Source organism: Danio rerio, chromosome 8, assembly GCF_049306965.1.
Source record: "Danio rerio strain Tuebingen ecotype United States chromosome 8, GRCz12tu, whole genome shotgun sequence".
NCBI lineage: Eukaryota > Metazoa > Chordata > Actinopteri > Cypriniformes > Danionidae > Danio > Danio rerio.
This window is the reverse complement of record NC_133183.1, coordinates 23,545,434-23,570,067: the sequence shown is the minus strand read 5'-3', so window position 1 is coordinate 23,570,067 and position 24,634 is coordinate 23,545,434. Positions and strand designations below refer to the sequence as shown.

At 35.7% G+C, this 24,634-nt stretch overlaps 1 protein-coding gene and 1 long non-coding RNA gene across 2 annotated transcripts in view; one reads left to right on the top strand and one right to left on the bottom strand.

Moving 5' to 3' along the window:
* The window catches only part of LOC141375626 (uncharacterized), a 382,930-nt gene that overhangs the window by 241,262 nt on the left and 117,034 nt on the right, over positions 1–24,634 (top strand). The gene's annotated exons all lie outside the window — the stretch shown is intronic.
* The window catches only part of ajap1 (adherens junctions associated protein 1), an 86,882-nt gene continuing 82,428 nt past the window's right edge, over positions 20,181–24,634 (bottom strand). The window contains exon 6 of the mRNA XM_005166950.6: positions 20,181–23,717. The gene's annotated coding sequence lies outside the window, so the exon portion shown is untranslated. The remainder of the gene's footprint in view (positions 23,718–24,634) is intronic.

Sequence of the window (24,634 nt, the reverse complement as noted above, 5' to 3'; positions counted from 1 at the left end):
ATAATCATGTTTAGTATAATTTTAGATGTCTCTGTGTGATTGGTAAAGTGGTCTCAATTTTACTGTAATATTTCACAATATCACTTGTACTGTATGTTTTGATCTGGGTTTCGGCTTTGACGAGATCTTTACCGGATGCTCCACTTCAGGGAAAATGGTCTTCACATCAACTCATGACCAGACAAGGGTCTTTGTGAAGCTTTTATTGTCTTGAATTTATGATGGTTTGAGTATTTGCAACATACTTCTACACGGTCAGGTATTAATCTCTAACTCTTAGATGTATCTTTGGGCAATTGATGTTGTACTTTTCTAAATTGGCTTAATTTGTTTAATTCTGTGAATTGACATGGAAAATCTTTGCCCGGCAAATCAATGTAAAATTCTTGCTTTACTCTAATATCAACTGAAATCATTGTAACTAGATTGTTTAGGCTGATGTTTCCGCAGCTTACGACCAGGATTGCTCATTCATTCAAGCTCAATAGATAGAGCATAGGCACAGCAATAGAGACCTGTTGATTTCTGACAATCACTGACTTATATGATATAATCTAGTGGGCTAGATCAAACTTCCGTTATGTATGAGCAAGCATTGGGCTGTCTAATATTACTTTAATGAAATGAGTTTACAGTTATATCCTGTATTTAAAAACCAGAACTGGCGAAGATGTGTCCGTGAGCAGATGTAATTGGCCAGCATACCTACTCTAAGCGACTTCGGGTAAACGTTGAACCACTAACTAAAAATAAGGATTTATCAGGTAATAAATTTAAATTAGACCAAATCACAACCTATAAGGTGATCAGCTCGAATTAGATGAATCTAAAATTAAATGATTATAAATTGGAGTCAGAATAAATTTGGAGTTGGAAACAAGTTGAAATAAATTTAAACAAATAAAAATACTTCTTTTCTTATGTGCTAAAAAGGCTTAAATGTAGAAAATTACAATTTGCTGAAATAGCAATGTTATGGTGTTTCCTAAAATTAGTATAAAAATATCTTGTTAAAAAATTATGCTGCTTTTTTGTTATTGTAAACAATTGTCATTTTACGTGCTATTTGACTAATGTTTGTCTTCTTTTTTTATTTGGAAGAAATCTCAACAGTAGTTTACAGAACAAAATGGAAATGTGTTACAAAACATATAACACATAAATCCAATAGGACCTACTGATGTGCTTTTTTACATAATATTTATATTTGATATTTTTTTTATGCATTTGATTTTGATCAATTGCTAATTTCTGAAAAAGTTTAAATTTGAAAGTCATGTTAAATATTACTAATAATGTAAGCTAATATTAAATAGCTTACTCAAACACATACATCCAGTACATCCAGAGAAACTGAGATTATCAAGTGGTCTGTATATGTGGTTTGGCAGAGCAGAGTGCAGCGATTCGCTGGTATTTTAGGTGAAGTTAGACAGGTGCACCAAAATGGCATTCTCAGTGTGGTGTTGCCATGGCGATGGAGCAGGTGTGTATTGTTTTGCTTGATGTATGAGGAAAGGTGCCCTCCAGCGAGCCAATCTGTCCTTGTGTTTCTGTCCCATCGGAGGGATGATGGATTCTGAAATATAGCAATAACAGAGCCTGATCTGATCGGACTGCTTTATGATGCAATACAAAGACGTTTTATTGGAAATTTTGTCTTTTTGAGAAAGTTCATGCCTGACACCATACAATGGCCAATTTACTGGAACTAGATAGAGCCTTGTATAACAAACCTCAACTTACCACAATTCACACAGCCTTAAACAAACAAGCACACCTTTTATATATCAGGCAGGAGTATGCAATATACAGCCAGTATTTCAAACAGTCTTATTTCATCCAGTTTTAATAGGTGTTTCAAGCTTGAATTATTAGTTGACACTCATTTCCCTGAGAAACTCTAAAAATGACTGTATGTGTGAGTTATGGTAAAAAATGTTTGTCTATGTGTGTGCAAGAGGGGTGTGTGAGTGAATTATATATTTGGTTGTCTGGAGCCGATCCATTTTGGCCAGAAATCTGCTGCGCCCTCATTTTTTTTTTTTTTTTTTTTAAGGAACTCAACAAAAGACAAACTTGTGACTCCTTCTGCTCTAAACATGACACTGAGAGCAAAGAAATGCTCACCAAGGCATCATAAATACAGAAGATCAGTAATATTGTCTAATAGCTTTAAAATTTTAAATAATTGTTCCGATACTGTAGCAAAGCTGGATTTTGGGTTTTCACATGAACCTTCAGATATCATTTTTATGTGCTTAAAGGGACAGTTCAGCCAGATATGAAACATTGTTTACTCACCTTTAACTTGTTCCAAATTGGTAGCCATTGACATTGATAACAGGAAAAACAAATGATATGAAAGTCAAACTGGGATACCATTTTTTTGTGAACAAAAAAAATTGTAACAATTATGACAGAACTTTTGTTTTTGGGTGAACTATCCTTTTAAGATGTCTTTTTACTATCAGTGAATAATGTGCTGTTTTGTCATAAAGTTCAGTTAAATTACTTAAGCACGTCATTGGAACTAAAACAGAAATATTGTTCCATGCGCTCAATAATTAATGAATTATTGTGAATTATTTTGGTCTCATGCAGTTTCTCACAAAAAGATCAAAAGTATATATACTTACTTGTCTATTTAAAATCAATAGTGCCAAATCCAGTATTTGAGTTAATAATAATAATAATAATAATGATAATAATAATAATAAACTTTTATGTAGCGCCTTCAAAAGTAGCACCTCAAGGCACTGTAAGACATATAAAATGTGCAGCAGTAAAGATACATACAAGGATATGTGAAAATAATGATAGTAATAAAAACAATTAAAAACACAGAAAATAATAGTTATATATCTAGGAATCAAATAAAAGCTACTTTAAAAAGTAAGTTTTAAGTGATGATTTAACAGTACTCAGGGATCTCAGAGGGTAAAGAGTTTCACAATTTAGGTGCCAATGGCTATGGATGTGCACAATTATTCAATTAATCGATTAATTGAACGCATCAGCAACGATCGAACATGAAAACGATGATTGATTGGCTCAAATTAAATTATTTAAAACAATTTTTTTTATTCTGATTGGTTAAGCTGGTATTTCTGCTGTAGTTTGATATTTGATTGGTTATGGCTGCAAGGAATTGCGGTCTAGAGGTGAGACCTGAGCGCAGAACCAGTATAGGGGGTCACACACCATGCGAATGTGCGCGTCTGGTGTGTGATACTTTTAGCTGTCATGGGTGTGCTGTGTCTCGGCCCTCTTTTCGGCGAGGACTACAGTATGAGTGATGTTTCACCGGATGACTCCAAAATCGAAAGCTACTTTAGGGAACCATGCATCTCTCTAAACCCGGATCCTTTATTGTGGTGCAAAGTAAATAAGTCTCTGTTTGCAAGGCTAAGCACCCTTGCCAAGTGGTACCTGGCTGTTCCTGCAACTTTTTTTGCCTGCTGAGCGCGTTTTTTCCTCCGCCAGTCTAATTGTAAATAGACTTCGCTCTCGACTTTCATCAGAGCATGTATACCGACTGATCTTTTTGAATAAAAATATGTAGTCCTTCCTTATGTTAAGCTTTATTAGCCAAGCATGGTAAAATATTCAGGCTGTTTTTTGCTTTAAGTTTAGTAATTAGCATAGTTAAATTAGGCCGGCTTTATTTTATTAACCTTCACCGACTGATCATTTTGAACGAAATGTTATTTTACCTAATCTTTAAGTTTTATAGCTGTGGTTAGAAAAAAATATTCAGGCTATTGTTATTTTAAGTGTACGCCGCCAAATTATGCTAGCTGGTAATTTTAGTTAGGCTATGGACTACTTAACCGTCGTTTGGTTAAGTTTTGGTGAAACTTATTTTTGCGAACCTTTTACAAAAAAAAAAAAAATATTAAAATTAAATAAAATAAAATAAAATTCACATCTGTTGTGATGCTGCTGAAGTCAAATATTATTTTGGTGTATATTATTAAAATGTCAGTTAAATGAAATGCAGAGTATGATGTGTGTATTTTATTGTTGTCTACAATATAGAAAAAGGTAGTTTATAGTTTTAAAAACGGATCCAAAACATTAATATAGTAATAGTAATAGTAATAGTAATAATAAGACACATATAGAAGGGGACAATAGTGTAAAAAAACTTTTTCTTTTTTTCTGTGGGGCTTCAGTTGCCGTTGTTTTTAAGCGCCCTGTAACAGGAGAACCGCATCCACTACTTTCTGGTCGACATGTAGTTCAAGCTCACATAAATTGTTGACATCTTCCTATTTTTTATTTGATGTCCGCCTATGCTGTGCACGACAGGCATTTCCACCCTGACAGAATTCCATTAATATGTGGTCTGCAAAACATGAATAAATGTCTGGTCTGGTGACATGCACATTCGCATGCTCTCAAACATCTATCTGTGACTGAAGCGTGCAGTTGTGCACGGTTTAATCATGGCGACAGATTCACGCAGACACATTTCAGTGCACCACAACAGACTCCGATCATTCATGCACACCCATCAAACCCACAGCAGCTCCAAAATCACAACTCATCCGGCTGTCACTCACAGGAAGACACTTTTACACCCCAGTAGCTGCTCCTGAAATTTTGGCAAACCCGTTCTCTTCTCAATAGAATATTTTAGACGGATGAAGCTGGTTATGGGCTGGGACAGTGCTGTTTATTCAGGTCAGAGATGGAGAGAGCTGATACTCACAGTTATTCAGACATTAGTAAACACAGCGTGGTGCGTGTGATATTCTTCATCAGCATGTGCCCACACTCAAATGAATCACGCTCGGGGAATTTGGTGTGGATCAGGATTAATCTGGTGTTAGTCGAAGAGGGAGGATTTCACTGCTAGAGCAGAATGTAAAGGCTCTCTCAGCACACACTCTTTCTCTGACGTGTCTTAAAGGGATTTAGGGTGTAAAGATCACTGCTGTTGTCTTCCTCCAGGTCAAAAACTAATGCGTGTCAGAAAATTGGCTAGACTAGAAGACAAATATGTTTTTGCACTGTGATGTTTTGACATGTTTGCTAGCATTGTTTAGCAGTGTTTGTGAAGTCTGCGTGTTTATTGTCTTGAAGTTTTCTGAATGTTATAATGGTTACACTGTTATATTAAGATTGCTGGTGTATGATTTACAAAAATGGACTATTTGTATTCACACATAATAGTATAGTTATGTTTTGCCTTAAAACTTTGTGTAGTTTCCAGTCATTATTGCATATACATATTAACTTACCGGCCACTTTATTAGGTACACCTGTCCAACTGCTCATTAACACAAAATTTCTAATCAGCCAATCACATGGCAGCAACTCAATGCATTTAGTAAAACCAAGCATCAAAATGGGGAAGAAAGGTAATTTAAGTGACTTTGAACGTGTCATGGTTGTTGGTGCCAGACAGGCTTACTGGGATTTTCACAAACAACCATCTCTAGGGTTAACAGAGAATGATCTGAAAAAGAGAAAATATCCAGTGATCCAGAGGTCAGAGGAGAATTGCCAGACTGGTTTGAGCTGATAGAAAGGCAACAGTAACTGAAATAACCACTCAATACAACCAAGGTATCCAGGAAAGCATCTCTGAATGCACAACAAGTTGAACCTTGAGGCAGATGGGCTACAGAAGCAGAAGACCACACCGGGTGCCACTCCTGTCAGTTAAGAACTGGAAACTGAGGCTACAATTTACACAGGCTCACCAAAATTTGGCAATAGAAGATTGGAAAAACCACCTAACAACCACAGGGTGATGCCCAACAGATAACTCAGAACCCCATAGCAACAAGAACAAAAAAATTGATTTTGACTGCACAAGCATGCCTAATAGCCTCCACCGCGGTGACTGAAGCTCTGCACAAGACTTTTGGCCAGCGGAGAAATTAAAATGGTCATGCCCAACTGAGTCTGGTTCTCTCAAGGTTTTTTTTTCTTCACTCCCATCAGGTGAAGTTCTTTTTCCCTCTCCGCTGTCGCCACTGGCTCGCATGGTTCAGGATTGGTAGAGCTACGCATCGATGAATTTGCTCTTCAGTGTTTGAACTCTCAGTAATGATTAAATCACACTGAACTGAGCTAAACTGAACTGAACTGAACTTAAACACTAAAAACTGAACTACACTGTTCCAGTTACTATGACCATTTATGTGAAGCTTCTTTGACACAATCTACATTGTAAAAGCGCTATACAAATAAAGCTGAATTGAATTGAATTGAATTAATACATCCCATCACAGATGCAATTCTAGTTATTGCACACTAACTACTGATTTGCTGAAAGCAAAAAGCCTAGCAAAGGAAAAAAAAACATGCAAGCAAAACACATTTTAACACACAATACAATAACAAGCAAATGGCTGAATTGCACAAGAGGGTCATGCTTCACCTGAAGAACTCCAAATTAGTCGTGCAAGAGGCTTCAATTACATTTATTAGTTTAATGCATGCAATGAAAGATGCAGCGTCCCCACAGGTCCATTCGGTGCTGCTCAGAGATCTGTCCTGTCCCAGGAAAACAGGGGAAAGGTCACAGTGGCGGAGTCATGTCTGGCAAATATGAAAATCTCTCATTTGTAATTGCAATCACACAACATTCCTCCCTTCCCTCAAGGAGAGGAATCACGGCCAGAGGAGGCAATCACAACACGACTGATTACAAAATCAGACTAATATAAAATCAAGAGCCACCCATCAAGCTTTATTGTGTTCTTTTTGAATGGGAGACGCCTGCCGGTGGAATATATTGTCTTGGAGAGTCTTTTCCAGCGAATCAGGCACTCTAAACCGAACAACTGGATGTCTGGCCCTTTACTGTCAGGCAGAGCTGGAGATCAGAGCATGTTTACTGAGATTCACACAGGCCGCCGCGGAGAAAGCTGATCTTTTGTTTTTGCCATTTGATGAAGTTTGCCACGGGCTGATGTATTTAGGTCAGGCCGTGCGGCTTGAATCATTTGTCCTGTTGTTCTGTGGAGAAAAGATGAAGATCAGGGTTTCACGTTGTCAGTTGTGGACAAATGTTTTTGTTGGTGTTATGACCTGTCTTGGGGAACTGTAGAGCATGATGTTTGTTCATCCAATCAATTCACATTTGGTTCTTTACAGAAATCGGTGGATGTGCAAGAAAAAAAATCTGCATTTTCAGCAGTGATTAAACAAAGCATTTATGATTGGCTGCTGCATTTGTAAAACAGGCACTGCAATGACAATCCCACAACTGTTACCATACTAATTAAAAGGTTAACATAAATGTTTGATTGTCATCTAATTCATTGTGTAATGCAGTGTGTTGAAATTCAAATGTAATGCCACACACTGACACTATTTTCATATTTCACTGTAAGTGTGACAGATTCAACATTTTATTGTGCAGATGATTGTTTACATTTTGAATTTGATTAGCATTTTTGTTCATTTCGGTGGCATTTTTGGTCCAGTTATTCCCAACACTGCACACACATTCATTCTATGAATGTCAAATATATGGTATTCGATACCAATCAGTACTGCCATTTCAAAAATGCCCATGTTTGTCTGTCTTTGCAAGATTTGCAGGTCTTGCTTTCTTGACTCATCAATACGATATGAGCCTCTGGATACAAGCCAGATCAATGATTATGTGAACTTCAGGATAAGAAGAAACAGACAGACAGTGTTGGGGGTAACACATTCTAAGTAATGCACATTAAGTAATAATATTACTTTTCCAAAGTAGCGAGTAAAGAAATGCATTACTTTTAAAAATAAAGTAATAAAGTAATGTTATTTCAGTTACTTGAAAAATGTAATGTGAGTTACTTTTTGTCTTGCTTTATTGGCTTTTACAAAATATGTTGCAGAATAAGTCAGGTTGAATAACACACTCAATGAGAGAGCGTGCTGCGATGGAACAGTCAATCAGCTCAAACTCATCATCATCATTAGGTCTCCTTTTTCACAGCAGATGAGTCAGTGTACTGTTCAAATATGTGTATAACTTAGGATATTGGTTTTTTTTCATGTTGGGTCATGTTTCTTTTCATGTTATTTCAGGGGGTATTTGGTATATTAGTACTGAAAATGCAAACAGTTTTACGAAAACTATTGATGAACTAATGACAACTCAATTTGATGAACTAGTTCAACCGATTCACTTGGGAGATCCGGCTAAAATAAACGATTCATTCGCGAATCGCCCATCATTACTACAGACAGTAAGAAACAGAAACAATGGCTGGACGGAGGCTTACATTTGTGCAATGGATTCTTGTTATTTTGAACTTATCAAAAAAAAGAAGTGAATTGTTGTTAAGTTTAGATTATGTGTAAGTAAAACTCTTGACAACTGCAAGAAACACGACATTGAAAAAAAAAAAAAACAAAGCAAAAGTGGATGCAAAGCACTACACCCGCACCCTACCGCCAGCTAAACAGGAAACCATTAACACCAGTTCACGGTCTCCAGGTAAAACAATTAATTTGACTAAACTAAAAAAAAGGTTACTACTTTTATTGTTGAGGAGATGCAGCCACTGTCTTCTGTCGAAGCGCCTATTTTTTGTAATGTGATTTTTTTCTCATTTCCACAATTGTTAAGGCCACCAATGTGTTAATTTTGATTTGGGGATGTTTATTATTGTCTTACTGTTGCAAATGTTGAAAATGCAGATTTTCTTCATAAAAAAGGTTAAAAAAAAACATCTGCTAGTTCTAAAAGAGATCAAACCTCAGAAAGGTAAAGAAAAGTAATGCATAAGTTTATATATATTATGCGTGCTCAGTAGGTTTTGGTGAAGAGAAATGTAGTTAAAGTAAGGTAAAAAACATACACTAAATAGGTCTAAATAGAACTGTTGAGTAACTAGACTCGTAGGCTAGAATATTAAGTTAACAATTATGTGAAAATGATTCTGTTCTCTCATTCAAAGACTAATTTCATTCAAATGATTTACATTTTGTAAAGTCTATTTTGGGTCATCTCAGCTGTATGTGTGGGAATGACGATTGTCATGAATCATTCACACCTGGAGAGACAAAAGACACTCCCCCACTGGCTAATGTTCACCCATCAAGGGCATTATAAAGCAATGACCAAATATATATATATATATACAAAGGCATAATCGTGTTTGCAAAATGTAATTAGATGCGTTTCTAAACAAAAAAGATCACACAGATTAAGGAGGCAGACAGCACATCCTGTATATTTTAAGTATTTTACAAATGTACAAAGTTTTATTTTTATTGTGTGAGTACAAAAAAAATGACCTTTACAGATTTGAGTGATGTATTCAACAAAGACTTGTTCTGAAAACGTAGTCCCGTAGAGGTTTCAGGAGAGTGCAAATTATGTAGCCGGAGGTACGTATGGCTGCATTTCATTTTTTAAGCGAACACTATGGGGTGGTATGACACCTTTCCTTTTTGCGATTACCGTCCGACCACTTACCTTCATGTGAAGGGCTTTCTCGCTGACCACGATTTGTAAACCATCGGTTGAGTTAAGAGAAGTGGGTGGGCGGGTCAATCAAAAAAATTGGTTGGGTTTAGAGAAGAAGGAGGGTGGGTCAGTTGATTGGCCGGTTGCCTAGTCGGCCATTCAGTCAGTCAGTCAGACAGACAGTCGGTTAACAGTGGCCTCTGGTGGGTTTCCGCGAAAACAGTATTTTCAGGACGTCTCTCAGGACGTATTTCGTGATCTCCAGAAACGTCCACAGGACTACGTTTCCAGAATGAGCCTGGGGTGGATGTATTGCTCTTATCTGTATGATTAAAACTGAAAGTGTAATTTAAGTAATTTTCAGCGTTATCAGGAGAAGATCCTTACTTAGATCCTTACTTTGTTTGTCCTTGACCTGCTTGCACATGTGACAATATATAAGTAACAATCACACTTTCAAAAGCTTCTTTGTCCATGTATCTGTGTAAGCAGTCATTGAAGAGCATCGGGCAGTGAGCTTTTGACAATCACAATCATTTATGTTCAGCGTGCGAACACTATGGCCAACCAGTGGTTTTAATAATCTGCTTAGCAGCTCTGGAAATGCAAACAGGAAATGCTGTTATAGTCACATTTGTTATTTTGACATCCCTAATTCATTTTACAATCAAGAAGTTTTAAACTAAATGGAGTACATACAGTATAATGCCGCATGGGAATCTAAAGGCAGCAGTGTATTGTATATGTTGTATACAGCGAATGAGAGCGAAGAGAATTCAGTATCAATAATGCAACTGGTGAAACAGCACAACAAAAGATTCTCAAATAACGATGGCATGGGATGTGGATGATTGTGAACGTGCATGTGAAGGACAGTGTGTGAAGCAGTATGCCGTGACTGTCAGGAAGATGCTGACAGTGACAGCGGATCCAGCCTACTGAAGGTTTTCCAGCTCCATCTTCCAGCTGCCGTCCTCCATTGCCTGCATAATCACAATTAATAGACTAACAGCTGGAACAGAGAGAGTCAGTGAGCACAGAAGTGCACATTCTGCCCATGTCTGTCACTTTTCGTCTATGTGTGTGTGTGTTTGTTTGTGTGTGATGGCCTTTTGTCAGCTAGTCTGAAGTGTATATGCAGCTGTCAAGGGGTGGAAAGGATGCAAGTGTGGCTGTCAGTCGGAATCCATGTTTGTGTGTGTGTATGTGTGTGTAAGAGTGTGTGTCAGGCAGTCTAGAGATCACAAAAGACTCCAATAAAAAAGGCTTTGTATCAACAGGAGGCTGTGTGAGGGTAACAGATGCAATTTGCTTTCATGTTTTGTAATATTTAGCTTGATTTTATCACACTTAATTGCTTTAGCAACGCAAATACACTTGTCATGATTACAAAGCCTTTATTTTTGACAGTTATGACAGAGATATGGAATGCTAATGCAAATATAGTCGAGTAGACATGTTAGTACCCTGGTCACAAGAGCGTCTGGAGTCCCACCGGAGAGACCGCAGAACCACAGCGGCAACGCTAATGAAGATCCGAGCAGCAGGACTGATGGGAATGTCGGCAATAAAGATGCAATTTATGCGATTCTGATCCCATCAGCAGTTGCCTTTGTGTGCCATTCACCTGTATGTTTGCCCCATTAGGTGTTTGTAGCTTGAAGTTGATCAATAAATAAGCGTAAGTGAGTCGGTCTGGCTGGCCGCTTTATGTTTTTGTGGGGCTTTGGGAGCGTCTGCTGTCTGAAGCGCCAAGCTGAGATGTTAGCGGGTCTGACAGCAGGTGTTCCTCTCCTGTTTTCACTCTCAACGCCCCAGAGATGAAGCGCCCTGTCAAGAGAACCAATCGGATTAAAGCATCCCGTTCAGAGAGGGACATCAGATAAGAGAGGTGACGAGAGGGTTGTGTCTGACTAAGATTTATCAGATGGTTAAAAGTAAATAAAAAAACAAGATATGATGGGAGAAAAATAGAATATGGAGTCGGCTGTTCATAAGCTTTAGTCATGTGTCTGATGTGAAGACCTGGAGGGCAAAGCATTCAGAAGTGTAGCACAAACCTGTCAAGTTTCCATCTGTTTTGAGCTATGAATATCTGGATTACCTTTCAGAAGAGGTTTGGGGCACTTGACATCCATATACAGCAAACATATCATTCAAAATCTACAACAATATCCCAAATTTAAGATAAGGGGGTAGAAACGCCTCTGCACAATTAATGTTACTATTACAGCTGATTAAAGTGTGAAAATGAATAGTGTCAATTCACTGTTTTTTTTTTTTTTTAGATCTGTGAATGTTGCATCAGATTTCCTTTTACATGTTTGTTGCATCCATGAACAGTATAAGCACATGTAAATACATGCTCACAATTTTATTTTATTTTTTTACAAAAATGAAAAACGCAAAAAGCATGAAAAACACTCTTTTCTTTTAGGTAAAACACCCAAGTTTTTTGGGTAAGACCCAGGGGACCCTATTATATACCTGAAATAATATGGTACCAGGAGCAATGCGAAGTTTTTTATGCATATAGGCAGGTCCAAAATGCTTATACACGTTACTTATTACACACACAGGGATGTGCAACAGCACACAAACATCTTTAAAAATTTTAATTTAAAGAATTTAAATGTAATTATTATTATTAATTATAATAATAATAATAATAATAATAATAATAATAATTATTATTATTATTATTATTATTGTCCACATAAATATAAAAAATGCTACCTTCTTCCATGCCTTCTTCACCTCATAGGGCTTTGGTAGAATCCGGCTCATACAGTACAAGAGCATTTCCATTTTCTCACTAAAGAAGCATTCAGCTTTTTACTCACAAAATCTGCACTATGCAAACAGTGACTCCCTCACGGTGCAACTCTTGTGTAAAGAGAATGGAAGATGAGACTGATTTTGTCTAATTTGTCTAATGACAACTCTTTTTAACCATTTTGTTGCTTTTTATTATAGCAGAAGTAGATTCAGACATGCCTTAAGTCACCTGTGCTTTTTAGACCATGTGCTTGGATCATTAAAATGAAGTCCGGATTGAGAAGGTAATGTCTCAGTAATGCCATGTAATGCATTTTTTAATAGTGGTATATATAAAATGCTCCGCTGAACATGGGTTGCATTAATGGTGCAATTGATTCCCTGTATATAGGTTGCATCAGTGAGGTGTTTTGATGTTTTAATATCACTATCCTAGCACTTAAGACAACTTGTTAAAAATAATGGCGATCAATGGAAAAAAAAAAAAAGCTTGTTTGGTGCTCCAATATATAGGTTTGACATTGCATGAAACCAGTCTAAAAAATTTTTTTTTTCTTGCTAGGTTAATTAATTAAATTGAGTAAAACACAAAAAATTAGCATTTTTACTTAATTTAATTGTTCAATTTTCCTAAAAATAAAAAATGTTCCCAATTATTTTTGCGGTTCAATCATTTTTGTAGCACTATAACTGATCTGGGGTGTGTTTCCGAAAACCATCATTTACAAACTAAGGTGGCAAGTGTTATCATTTCAAACATAGTTCATTGATTTGACATTTCCCAAATTTGTCATTCCAATGAACATTCACAAACTGCGTCACAAACTTGTGCACTACACCGCTCTGGAGCTATAGTTTGAAACATAGTGCCTGGCTGTGTCCTATTCCCAGTTATCCACCCTATGCCCTGTTCGTTTAGAACATTCTAACATTTAAACTTGGAATATTTTTTTTTTTTTTTTAAAGCATTTAAAAAAAGTCATCTCTCTAAGGTGTAATTTACTTTCAAATGTCATTTTTACAGTTCAGTTTTAGCGATCTTCAACTTTACAATTGCGTTCCCTTCGCATTGCTCTTTTAAAACATTGATGTCATTTTGAACACAGCCGAGCGGAATGTATGTTACGTCTCCAAGGCTAGTATATTTTTTACAGTTATTGCTTCTAAGCTTGTAAAAACAATACGTTAATGCTTTTATTTTATAGTAGGTAATTTATTATGAAATATAGCCTACTGTATATGACATGGGCCTGTGGGTTAGAACATTTCTGCAGTGGTTTGCATATGTCAAATGGTAAAAGTAGAATAAATAAATATATAAATAAATAAATAAATAAAAATAAATAAATAAACAAACAATTTTCTACTTAATAAAAATCATCATAATAATCACCATTATTATTATTAATATTTTTATTAAAGTGTTTTTTTTATTTCTTAATAAATAATAAATATTAAATTTAATTTCTTAATAAGGGTGAGGCAGTGGCACAGTAGGTAGTGCTGTTGCCTCACAGCAAGAAGGTCGCTGGTTCGAACCTCGGCTCAGTTGGCATTTCTGTGTGGAGTTTGCATGTTCTCCCTCCCTTCGCGTGGGTTTCCTCCGGGTGCTCGGGTTTCCCCCACAGTCCAAAGACATGCGGTACAGGTGAATTGGGTAGGCTAAATTGTCTGTAGTGTGTATGACTGTGTGTGGATGTTTCCCAGAGATGGGTTGTGGCTGGAAAGGTATCCGCTGTGTAAAAACTTGCTGGATAAGTTGGCGGTTCATTCCGCTGTGGTGACCCCAGATTAATAAAGGGGCATAAGCCAACAAGAAAACGAATGAATTAATTTCTAAATAAATAGCCTCAATTATTTATTTTTATGATTTACATATGATATGAGAATACTTGTTAGCTTTTGTAAGTGATTTTATGTTTTAGAATAGAATATGTAATGTTCTCAATAATATTTATAAAGGAAACATAGGCTCTATATGTGCTGTTTACATACATTTCAATTAATATGAAAAATGATATTGAATTTTTTCATGTGTGTGTATAAAACAATATCATTTGCACAAAGAAATTATGGGTTCTTCTCTAAGAAAGTTGTTACTCTACCTCATTTAGATCATCATTATGGGCGTTTTACGTAATAACTAACATTGTTCAAGCGATGGATCTACGACAGAGAAACTACGGGTTTTGAGAAACACTGTTCACTACATCATTCTTTTCCCAAACGATGCATCGTACTATGATAGTTCAGCCACAAGTTATGTCATTGTTTGGGAAACGCACCCCTGGCCTGTGGATCTTTAGTTCCACCATGCCGTGTACTTGCAGACTGGATCAGGAGAGTAAATGAGGTTACCATTGCTCTGAAGATTAGAACTTGTGATTATGTTTTACACTTTATAAATAAAATGTATAATGTGTAATGCTTCAGAGGTATCACAGAAATTTGAAGGACAGCTGAATGACATCAAAAATTTTGCGTTTCTTTTATTATTAATCACCTGTTTCTCAATGGTCTGTACCTAAAAGTGAGGGGGACATATACCCCTTCCACCCCCCCCCCCCCATCTTTATATGAACAATAGCTATATTAGTGATCCCATCGGCTTTGTTTTCTGTGCACGACTCAAATGATCTTGAGATATGAAAAGTGCAGTTCATTAAATAGTTTCAATAGGTTTGTTACGTTTCACTGTATGGGATATACAGTAGAATCAAGTTAAATCATTTCAAGTTGATTTGTTTCGATGAGCCAAACAGAATCGTATCAAACCTGAGCTTCACAGAATCTTTCGTCTGGCATTTTCATTGAACTGAAGCAACTTTTCACAGAGTCCCAGCTTATTGGGGTATCCATCAATATGGACACTCTTTTGGCACTCTGTCGTGTTGATTTCACGGCGCAATCCTTTACACAATTTCTCTCTGTCTCTCAGCCTCCTGTTGTTCCTCAGAGCATGATGGAGTGTTTTCATTTTTCATCTCCATCATCATCAGAGAAATGCTGCTCATTAGACCTAGTCCTTTGATAAATGGGAAGACAACGTCATATTTTGGGGGGGAAATCATACAGTGCTCCATCTGGTTAGACTCTTTGATGTCTTAGTGCTGGTTTAGGACTAGTCCTGACGGTTTAGCTGTTTGAAACAGATACAAAGACTTCTGAAAAACAATATTGTTGGCAGTCAATATGAAATGGGAAATAATAATCTTGCTCACAAAATGCAATTTTCACAAATAGCATCGGCTGCGTGGAACCTGCAAAGAATATTTTCACCAAACAATCAGCAGTAATATGCCAGCATACAATCATTTTCTCTCTCTTCTTTCTTTTTTGAATGACTTTTATTTTCAATATCATTTTCCCAGTCCAAATAACACCCCATAATCATTTTACAAACATTTGATGGTGTTTATAGAAAGACAGCCCATTTCATTTTTAACATCTTATTAATAGCAACTTGAGAGAGTACTAAATGTACAGATTCATTCTGATGACAGCTGCATTTACAGTGGCCAAAACACAGAGAGCTTTAGAACAAGAATCAAAATCAATGTCACCTGGAAATGTAACTTTACCAATACCTACAAAAAGAGAAATAGAGAGAGAGAGAGACTCAAAGACACAAAATAAAAGTACACAGCACTATTTCGACACAGAGACTGTTAGTCCATACAGCATCCGTGTATGTTTTCATGTGTGTGTGTGTGTATGTGTTTTCTTGTATATTGTGTTGTGTACTATATTCATAGATCTTATATAAAAGAAAAAAGAGGTACTCGTCGATATATTAGACACAAATATAAAAAAGTTAAGGTACACAAAGTACAAAGTTTTTATTTCTATGGCAACAACAGGACATGTGTCGGGTTGTTTTTTTCATATGGAATATGGAGCGATGTCATAAATTGTACCTGCAGCAAATCAAAAGAAAAAGACCATCTCAGATACTCCCTGACTAAGCCTCGGTAAAGAGTTTCCACTTTCTATTAAGTTTAAATGTTCTTTTCTTACGGATCTCTGTCACACAAGGAGCAATTTGCCCTAATCTTTCCTGACAGTCCTGGGCTTTTGGGGGACACTTGGAGTACGTTCTGCACCATATAAAAGATGTTCGCGTCAAACATGACCCTGCAACTGTGCATTGCTTATTAAATAATAATAATAATAATAATAATAATAATGACAATAATAATATTAACAGACAAAACCAAAGCTGATGAAGATATGTGTCCGTAAACATTAGATTCTTGTCTTTTATAAAATAACATGTTCATAGATGCATGATGCCTGAGAATAGTATCACGTAGAAAAACATAAATAAATAAATAAATAAAACGCATGACAACCAAAATAAGCCTTTACAATGAGCAGTGTGTAATATACATGTCAACAATACGAAGGGCTCTGATCTAAATGTCATTTTAAAAATAATCATAATAAATAGTATTGTATTGCACTGGATTCAGCAGGATTCATTCAAAGACTCTGTATGAATGAAAAAGCACATGTAGGTGTAACGCACGTATGAAAACATTAATTCTTTCACTAAACTCGGCCACTTTGATTACTGTTGCTCACTCTGACAAGATGAAGTGGATATTTAGATACAAAAATACATAAATAAACAATAAACTTATATTGGAGGGATAATGTGATTTATGCCAGGGGTTCACAAACTTTTTAGCTCGTGACCGCCGGAATATCAATACCAGTGATACGCGACCCCCAATATCCTCTGAGGTGGTTATAAATATACAGTACAAACTTTAGATGCAAAAATGCACACACACCAAAAGACGCAAATCTATTCTTTGTCTGATTTGGAAAGAAGCCACTCGGAGACCTCCATGTTTAGTCGTGGCCTGTATTTATCTTCAATATATGTATGAGTGCCGTAAAGGTATCAGAATGTTCAACCTGATGCCATAAAATCAATCTTCTGCATCTGATGCTATTGCTGTGTCTTTAAAAGAATTTTTACAGGGGTCGCAATACAAAAAAAAAAATAAATAAAAACACTGATGGCTTTATATTTGCATGTTGTTGTTCTTTATGTAACTATTAACTACTATTTCTGTCGTCTGTAGATTATAGATAAAATATAGTAACTCTAAAAGTTTAATGAAATGAATTAGATTTTTGGAAAACACCAAGCGACTCTCACTTTGGGAACCACTGGTTTAAGCAATGGTATCCACCGATGCACTAATAGTTGTGGAGAAATTATTTTAAAACACTTAAAAAAATTATCAGATTCTCTTTATAATTGACATTATAATTGTGTTTGAGTAGAACAATGTTGTTATTTTATTCTGTAAAGTTCAAAATAAAAGGTTTTTATTTAAAGCTGTTTTTCATAAATGTTTACATTTATTTATATTGTTAGAAAATCTATATTTTCTGGAATAACACAGAATTTAACACAGTGGTTATTCTCTAATATAGTCATTTTCTAGAAAAGACTTAATTAAAATATTGTTATTTCATATTTTGAAGAAATGCTATTAGACATTTACTGAAGAAATCATTTTTTTGTATAAACCCATACATAATAAAACCAGTAAATCAACAGCAAATGAGAATTTTAAAGTGGTGTCAATTTTTTTTTCTCCACAGCTGCAAATGTAGATGCAATATTTGTCTTGGAATAATATTCTCATCACCCAATGTGCTTTCCAATAAGCCAAAAAATTGTGCAGCCCCTGTTTAAAAAAAATCCTGAAGAAGTTTTAACTATTAAAGGATTTAAATTATTGGCAGAATATTTTCATTGTTGTGTCAGCTAACACCTTCGTTATGTTGTATTTTGTAAGGGAAAAATATCTGCTGAAATCTTTTACAGATAAAGCCCATCCTGTATAGACCATTTTGAGGGATGTAAACAATAACAATGGTTCTAATGTATTTCCTATTTTAGATTTTTAATTTTCATAGCTTACACATATAGATTAAAAGGGTCCACATATTGATTAAAAGTATTTGTATGACAGCTGTGTTAGCATTCATTTTGACTGGAGCGTCTCTTTTTGATGTTCTGAAATTGTTTGAAGACAAGCAGGAACTGTTCATGGACCAATGATATCGGCATATTGAAATGGTTGATTTGTATGACTACAATTGTTGATGCTCAGTCAATAAGGCATCTATGTATGTCCACAATAGCAAACAGTAAGGATTGGTTTAAGGCGGGGCTTCGCACACTCAATTAACCTTTAATCCAACTGATTTCTGTTGAGCTGCTTCAGAGCTCTATGTCAAGACTGAAGAACAAATCAACATTCAGTCAAACTGCAGACATGTTTATCAGACTCACAGCACAAATCTCCTCCTGTGCCGGCAGTCACACAGACCAGGCGTCTGTTGGCTGTTTTTTCTTTTTCCTTTTAATTGACGTTCAGTTTATTGAGCTGTCGACTGAGATGGTTTTGGAGCCGTTTTCATTCTCTGGGAAAAGGAGAATGACAAAACACCTGAAGTGTTTTTTTTTATTTATTTATTTTTTTACCAAAAATGAAAGAAAAGTGCAGCGCATGTTTGGACTCTGCCAGAGTTAATAAAAATTAAAAAAAGAGCAAAACAAAACTAGTGTTAAAATGTACTCGTCGATGTATTAGACGCAAAAATGTTAAGGTACACAAAGTATGTTTTTATTTGTACACTGAAATTAATGATGTTTCCAAATTGTTGCAAACAATTTATGTGTTGATTTTAAACAAACAAATTAAATGTAGTAATGCTAAACTTAATTTGCTTGTTTAACTTCAGCCCAAATTAATTGTTTACAACCACTTAACTTAATAAAGTTTTGTAAATCCATAGAATTTATTTCAGTGTATGGCAACAACAGGAAGTGTCGGAATGTTTTTTTTTTTTTTTTTTTTCCGTATGGAATATCAAATGTGATATTTTTAAAAATGTTTTAACTTTTAAATATTTTGAAACTATGGTAGCATCCTTTATTGTTTTGTCAACTAACATATTCGTTTTGTTGTATTTTGTAACTAAGGAAAAATATCTGCTGAAATCTATGACAAATAAAAGTTTTGGAGCCGTTTTCATACCATTTGTCAAGGAAAATGACAAGACACCTGAAGTGTTTTTAATTTAACCAAAAACGAAAGAAAAGTGCAGTGCATAAGTTTCAAAAAAGAGCAAAACATGAAGTCAACTAGTGCTAAAATGCAATACAAATGATCTTAAAGTTCCTTATTGTGTTGGCACTAAAAGCCTAGTGGTATTGTGCGCCGCATATAGCACTAATGTGCTCATGGCCACCCAAGCTCAATTCCTTGAGGTCTTTTGCAGATCCTTCCCTTCTCTCTGCTCCCAATGCTTTCCTGTCTAAAATCTCTACTGTCCTATCATAATAAAGGTGAAAATCCCCTAAAATAATAATAATAAAAATTGTTGGGAAAACTAGCTACAGCAGAAACAGCAGTGTTTTTGAGGCTTGGGTACAATGTCTGTTAGTAACGTCTGCAGAGATTTATGCAATGTAAAGACAAAAACAACTAAAATAAACTTGCTCCAACTTAACTGCTGATCCTTTGAACAACAGAGCTTAAAAAGCACAGACGATAGAGTAGAGGTCAATATAGAGAAAACACATTTACACATGTGCATACAGAGCTTTAGTCTTTCAGTATATAATCTTCTAAATCTTTCTTGCTTGAAAGGCCAGTGCGGTACAAATGATCTGGAAAACTGGTCAATGATAGACCAGTTCTGGGGGAAAAAACATAACTTCATATGTATTGCTGTAAATAAAAACAGGAACCACAACTTTTTTCCTCCGTCACAGTGTTTGCCTTTTGCACAACATCTAACTGCAACCTTTAAACATCATTTTGGGGATCAAATAAAAGCTATCCTCCCCTTTGTTGACTTTTTTTGTTTACCTCTTTGGTGTAGTGATGCTCAGACACACACACATTCTCTCTCACACACGCATGCGGCAAACACACTAATCCAAAGTGTCATTTATTTCCACTGGCTTGATCAATAATTGAAACCGATTGGCAAGTTTCGTGCTGATGTACATTACTGCATTTCTGATTGCTATTAAAATGATTGGCACTATACGTTTCGGATTGTGCTGATGGAACGTTCGCTTTTCAGTCTGTTCTGCTCAAATAAATCAAACAGTGAAAAAACAATAAATAATGAACTATTAGCTTAGATGAAAAGGAAACAAGTAGCACACAAAGAAATGGACATTCATGGTTTAAAGGGATAGTTCACCAAAAAATATGATAGAAAAAAAGGGTATTTAGATTCTATCTGAGATTTGAGATGTGATTTTATTTTTAAAAATGAATGCTAAAATTTTTGTTTTTGGCAATTCATAAAATGCGAACAGTCAACAGCTAACATCACTTTGAGAGTTAAAATTTATATAAAACTAAATAAATAACCGTGGCTTCTTCTTGTGAAGCAAAATGATTGGTTTGTGCAAGAATGTGAACATTATTTACAACATTATTACCTTTAAATCACAACCTCTGCAAAGGGTCCTGATTAATTTTGTTTTGCCAGTTTTTTTGTTTGTTTTGTGACTCTCAAAGTGATTTGCATTACATATTTGTATACTGTCAGGTCCATAAATATTTGGACATCAACACAATTCTAAAATGTTTGGCTCTATACACTAACAAACTGGATGTGAAATGAAGTGAACAAGACATGCTTTACTGCTGACTGTCAGCTTTTATTTGAGGGTATTTGCATTTACATCAGGTGAATGGTGTAGGAATTACAACAGTTTGCGTATGTGCCTCCCACTTGTTAAAGATACAAAAGTAATTAGACAATAATAATAATAAGAAATCAAACTTTCACTTTTTAATACTTGATTGCAAATCTTTTGCAGACAATTACAGCTTGATGGCTGGACTGCAAAGACATCACCAGACGTTAGGTTTTACATTTCTGGTGATGCTCTGCCAGCCCTCTACAGCAACTGTCTTCAGTTCCCGCTTGTTCTTGGGGCATTTTCTCTTCAGTTTTGTCTTCAGCAATTAAAATGCATACTCAATCGGATTCAGATCAGGTGATTGAATTTGCCACTACATAACATTCCACTTCTTTCCCATCAACAACTCTTTGGTTGATTTTGCAGTATGCTTTGGGACATTCTCCATCTGCACTGTGAAGCACCGCTTAATGAGTTTCTGAAGTATTTGGCTTAATATGAACAAAAATATTGCCCGAAACACTTCAGAATTCCTCCTGCTGCTTTTGTCAGTAGTCACATCATCAATAAATACAAGAGAACCAGTTCCATTGACAGCCACACATGCTCATGGATCACCATTCTTCACTGCTTAGAATCATGAGCAGCTCCTTTCCTTCTCTATATACTCTTCTCTTCCCATCACTCTGGTACAAGTTGATCTTAATCCCATCTGTCCATAGCATGTTGTTCCGCACTTTGAACGCTTTTTTAGAACTCTATTCTTCCTGTTTTTAGAGCTCACCAATGCTTTACATTATGTGGTGAACCCTCTATATTCACTCTGGTGTAGTCTTCTCTTGATTGTTTACTCTGACACACATACACCTACCTTCTGGAGAATGTTCTTGATCTGGCCAACTGTTTTGAAGGGTGTTTTCATCTCCAGGAAAAGTATTCTTTGGTCATCCACCACAGTTGTTTCTGTGGAATTCAGGGTCTTTTGGTGTTGCTAAGCTCATTGGTGCATTCTTTCTTTTTAAGAATATTCTAAATCGTTTTGGTCATGCCTAATGTTTTTGCAATCTCTCTGATGAGTTTTTGTGTTTTCAGTCTAATGATGGCTTGCTTGACTGAGTGACAGCTCTTTGGATCTCATCCTGAGAGTTGATAGTAACAGATTCCAAATGCAAATAACACACTTGAAATGAACTCTGGACCTTTTCTCTGCTCAATGTAATTAAGCCAATATTGTCCAATTACTTTTGGACCCTTAACAAGTGGGAGGCACATATGGAAACAGTTGTAATTCCTACACAGTTCACCTGATTTGGATGTAAATTCCCTCAAATTAAACAGTCTGCAGTTGAAGCACACCTTACTCGTTTCATTTCAAATCCATTGTGTTGGTGTATAGAGGCAAAAATGTTAGAATTGTGTCTGTGTCCAAATATTTATAGACCTAACTGTATATATGAGCAAGGGCCATGGTTTCATTTAAAGCAAAAAAATATATACCGATTAAAGTAATCCACCTATTGTATCTCGGTTGACCTGAGGGTAAGCAAATTAACAGCAAAAAATTTCTGGGTGAACTGTCTCTTTAAATATAAATATAACTTCGTACAAAATTCTAGGCACAAAAAGAAAATATTTTGTTCTTTTAAAAGTCTGTATGCAATGCCGATAACTGTTATCTGGTGGTTTATTAAAATTAAGGAGGTTTATTAGCTATTTTATAATGTTTTAATAGATAATTGTGTTATTTCTGATTTATTTAAGTAATTCTGGTATCAAGCAATCTCTCTGAGGGTCTGTGAGTCCGTAAACATGATTAACCCATACATGTAATTTCTCCTCAGTGATTAAAAATAATAGTAATTAAAAACGGGAAACTTGACAAGCGTCTGAAGCATGGCTTTGGCAAATCAAAGCTTTGTATGAGTACAGAATCTGGCTTCCACATGGTTTGGTAGCTTTAAAAAAAATAAAAAATACTAATGATAATTGAACCTCCGCTCACAGATTAACAGTCCCAAGAGTCCAGTTGAATTGGGTCTGTCTGACTCATAGTAACCTCGTTTGTATAAAAATAGAGACTATTCCTTTAAAACGGGGCCTAGTAACAATGTAGTGAAATTAAAACCTGGGTTTACTTTTTCTCGCTGGGATCTTCTCTGTTTTTTTTTTTTTCCTTTCCTCTTTTTCTGCATCATCTAAATGAATAGTGCTCCATATAAATATTTTTGGACATTTGTAACACATTTCCTCAGCTATTTCAAAACATATTTCAAATACATATTCATACTTTTTGTACAAAAACGGATGACGGATTGATATTGGGAGACAGTCACTGAAATTACTCGATGTTGTGTCTGTAATTTTCCACAAAACTGAACGCGTCCCATCTATATATGTAGTGGCACATAATGGCATTATTGGCACAAAGTTCAGGAGAGTCTTTTCTCCACACAAGCAGACGTATCGTGTCAGAGATCGTCTCCGCTCCAGCACACCCACATGTGCAGTAATACACGTATAGAATATATCAGCTCTAGGTATAGTATCTCTAAAATGAGCACATGTCTATGGAAAATAATTTGGGAGTGGTATCCATAGCACTGCATCAGTCTAGAAAAATAAACATCTTCAGTCCACTTCTAGTGTGATCCCACATTTGTACAAAACTGCCTGTTCGTCTCGCTTCCCGTCGCTGTAATTGCTTGTCGTTGTTGTTCTTGTGGTTTTGCTTTGCTTTATTGTGTGTGTGCGTGTATGTGTGTGTTCTCTTTAAGTCTTTTGTGTTTGATTCACAGGTTTTCCAATGAGATCCTGAAAGCAGAGAAGATTCCATTTTAGTTGGGAAATCATAGATGGTGTAACTTAGAGTAAATAAATATATAACTGGGTTTTTGTATCCAATTAATGTACATAAATAGCACGTTAAGTCTAGTTGAAAGTTACAAAAAATGTATTAACAGTTAAATAGCAAATACACACTGAAAATTATTCAGAGATGACTCCTTGGATTTACTCAATTTTTTTAACGTAAAGTGGTTGTAAACAATTTATCTGTGTTGAATTTAAACAAACAAATTAAGTTGAACATTAATAAACTTAATTTGTTTGTTTAAATTCAACACAGATAAATTGTTTGCATCAGTTCTGCATGCAACACTTTTTTCAGTGGATCTTTATTGTCATTCAATGGAACATATATTTATCAATGAAACAAGATACAAATTCTGTAAATATAATATATTACAGTTATATTTCAAATGTCTTAAAGGGCACCTATGATGAAAATTATCTTTCGTAAGCTTGTTCGGACAGAACTGTGTGTCAGTATAGTGTGTCCACAGTCATATTGGAGTGATAGAAACACAAGTCTTTTTTTTTTCTTCTTCCTGGCATTAAAATAGAAGCCAAATCCCTCACATTTCGAGGCCCACCGCAACATGATGTTGGAGTGCGTTTTTTCTGCCCACCGAATTGATTGGCAGCCTTGTATTAACATCTCTCTATAGTAACGTGTACAGTATAATCATATTCACAAGAAGGATTTGCACAAAGCAACTGGGATTAAAAAGATCTGTTCAGCTCGCTGTGATCAGCTGCACTTCGAGAATTACAAGTTTAAATTAATTTTAAATCGGTGCGTTTTTATAAAATACTGAAAAGATAGTAAAATTGCTGTGTAATTCATGACCACAGCCACATGTCAGTCCAATTATAAAAGAAGACACTTT